Source organism: Diabrotica virgifera, chromosome 6 (genome assembly GCF_917563875.1).
Source record: "Diabrotica virgifera virgifera chromosome 6, PGI_DIABVI_V3a".
In the NCBI taxonomy this organism is placed as follows: Eukaryota; Metazoa; Arthropoda; class Insecta; order Coleoptera; family Chrysomelidae; genus Diabrotica; species Diabrotica virgifera.
The window spans coordinates 146,341,463-146,345,150 of NC_065448.1; positions in this window are offsets into that span (position 1 = coordinate 146,341,463).

A 3,688-nucleotide genomic window follows, 5' to 3' on the forward strand; every position below is an offset into this window, starting at 1 on the left:
TGTTAAAACATTTTATCGTTAGCGGCTTCTGGAGTGTCTGAGGCATATCTTATTTCATTGATAAAATGCACAGTCCCACCGATTTCCACTTGAACATTACTTTAACAATTAGCCATGTTCTTCTTCAATACAGGGTGTTTCTAAATAATTGCGACAAACTTTAAGGATTAATTCTAAATGAAAAAATAATGACACATTGCTTTTTAAACATATGTCCGCAAATGCTTCGTTTTCAAAATACGGGATGTTGAATTTTTTCTTACAAACTGACGATTTATTTATTGCTCTACAACCGGTTGAGGTATGCAAATGAAATTTGGTAGGTTTTAAGAGGTAGTTATTTTACATTTTTTGACATACAACTAAAAATTTTATATTCACCATTGGCGTACATACAGGGTATATGACCGCGTTATATGACCCGTATGCACGCCAATGGTAATTATAAAATACATAATTGTACGTCAAAAAATGCGGAATAACTACCTCTTAAAACCCACCAAATTTAATTTGCATATATCAACCGGTTTTAGAGCAATAAATAAATCGTCAGTGTGTAAGAAAAAATTCAACATCCCGTATCTCGGAAACGAAGCATTTGCGGACATATGTTTATAAAGCAAACAGTCATTATCTTTTCCTGCAGAATTAACCCCTTAACGTTTGTCGCACTTATTTAGAAACACCCTGTATTGATGAAGAACATGGCAAGTTGTCGAAGTTCCTTACTTTATTATTATCTAACATAAGTGAATGAGTCACAAAGCAGAATGTTAAGAAAGGCTAAGGCTACAATTGAGTTTTAATTTCAATATTTTTTAAATGCTAGAATATTCCACAGGGTGTTCCGAACTTTAAGGAAAAAACACAGTATTATTGTTACACCCGGTATATAATGACATTTACATGTTTAGCAACAATATTACTACATCGAGATTCTTAAAGAAAAAGGCTATAACCTACTAAAAAAATCACTAAAATCGGACAACAGGTTTAGGAGAGTCGAGACATAAATAATGACCCACTTTTAAGGTGTCCCGATTTTTTTGGCCAGGAGTGTATTATACTCTGTACTGAAAGGGTTAAGTAATCAAAGACAAATAATAAGTAAATACATAAACAAAATTTGGATGCTAAAATTCACAACCTATATAAATTGTGGGGTACGTATTGGTTTTAGACCAGGGTGGATCTGTGAAAAAACAACTACATATATATCTGAGACGTGGCATACTGATTTTTGCAGAAAAGGTTGTGTGATAACTTCACTAATAATAATTGACTTATCGGCCCTCTCAAATAAGGTCTGGAACCGGAACATTAACCTTTTTGGTATGTTTGACGAGTGATTGTCGATATGAATTACCAGTTACAGATGACGAGTATGACTCATCGTTGGGATTGAGCATGTGTCTGATGTTTTTCTTGCAGTAATGTGGGAATGCATATATGTTGCGCCAATTTTCAATATATAAAGATTTTCTAGGCAAATTATAAAGGTCCTAAGTGGTTGAAAAACATTTAATAAGAACCTTTCCCCTCCCCCCTATTTGTATTTGTTCCTATTTTGCAACAAGAGTAATAAATTAAAACATTTTTAACCAGTTGTATCTTACAGAAAATTTAATTATCGCTACTTTATTTCAGTATGACTTTGCCCCAAAATAAATCGTGTTAAAATTATAAACAAGGAAAATAGAAAAAATACAATGGTTTTCTTAATTTCTAAATATTTTTTTATTAATATTCTGGACGTATTTCAGAAGGAGGATGTCACTTAGTACTACTGAAGTTATCACACAACTTTTTTTGCAAAAATCTGTATCCCACCTCTCACATCCATTTCAAAACAAATGTGCCCTGGTCTAATTGTGAATTACAGGATATGATCTTTACAGGCTTTTCACAAATGAATTTCTTTTCTGGAAAACACACTTGCTTTTGTCCAATATCACAGTGATATACTTTTTTTTTGGAAGCTGTGTTGTAATAACTGGTTATACTGAACCCAATTGGCTTATTGTACATCTTGCATCTGTTTAATCTCTGGCTCACGTTTTTCCTGTTAGCAACTATTTTCATAGATGGGACCTACAGCTTTATGTGCCATCTAAAGCACGGTAGTGGCTCAGTTTAATAAGAAAAAACTTTTCTCTCCTGTGCTACTGTCTTCATAAAATGGTATAACTGCTACTTTTCTTGTAATAAAATAAACTATTTGGGAGTAATTTTGTCTTTTTTTCTATGTAATAATCTGAAAGTTTCTCTCTTTTAAAAGAATTTGTTAAAAATCGCCATATCTAATGCTGTTGCCAATTCAAGATATCATCTCCAGCTTCATTTCTAGTTCCAAACTTACAATACATTCAGTTCTACTGCAATAGTTATGACCTTGACATATTATGTATGGCATTGGCAGATATACTCTGTACAGTTTATTAACAAAATAAAACTGCATCAATTAAAATAAAAGTGTATTTTTGAAATTTTAGAGTCGTTTATAGATCACTATTTAGAAATGGAAAGTTTTTATTGAAATTTAATGAATATACACTCCCCTTATTCATGATTGTTCTCCTTTTTTCAATAAAATAAGCCTGAAATAGTAAGTTTATTTAGGCTATTAATATTGTGGTGTAGGAATCTTTGGGTGGTATGTTCTGACAATGAGTCGGTTATTGAATATTATCAAGCTGAGCTGTTAATAACAATAGTCGCTAAGAGATGGCACCAAGTGTCTATATTTGTTTGACGCGAAAGTAGTCAAATACTTAACATTTTCGTATGAATACAGTCCGAAGTTAGTTACATCGCAGACTGTGAAATAATTTGTGTGTTTGCTTCTCGTCAAGGACGACCGTTCTTATAGTTACGATTAGTTTTTGTGAAAACCTTTTTGAATTAGGTCAGTGTTTTAACAAAGTTGAATAAATGTTTCTCAGGAAAAAAGACTCGAATCTTATAGGGGTCAACAAAATGATAAAATTTAACTATTTTAACACTTCATAAATCTAGTTATCACAGTGTATATTTAGATATATTTCTAACAAAATTGTATAGGTAATTCTTTTAAAGTAACAACTTACTCGGAGTTATGGCCATAATCATAGCATACAATTTTAAATTGCCTCTCCTCTAAAATCTTCTTTTTTGACTTAAGCCTATGTTCTTGCGAAGCGGCGATATACAATGATGAGCGCGCTAATAACCAGCAAAATTTCCCAAAAGATGGAAAACATAATACATTGCGTAACAAAAACAGATGAAACTAGTGGTGGAGGAAATGATCGTTATAAACGTATAAATTAACATTACATTACATAGTTTCCCACCTTTAGATGAACCAGAGGAGTATAACAACTGTCACTATGACAGTAGAATTTTATAAAATACGCCTGTCACAGACGTCTAAAAGTGAGGAACTATGCAATGTAATGTTAATTTATACGTTTATAACGATAATTTCCACCTCCACTAGTTTCATCTCTTTTGTTTCGCAATGTATTATGTTTTCCATCTTTTGCGCTATTTTGCCGGTTATTAGCGCGCTCATCACTGTATTATTGACACATTAAAAAAGTTCATATAAATATATTTTTTATTTTACACAAAATTATAAAAAACAGTTTATTATTACGTTATGTAAACATTGCGAATATTTGAAATTTAAAAATAATGTACTATATTT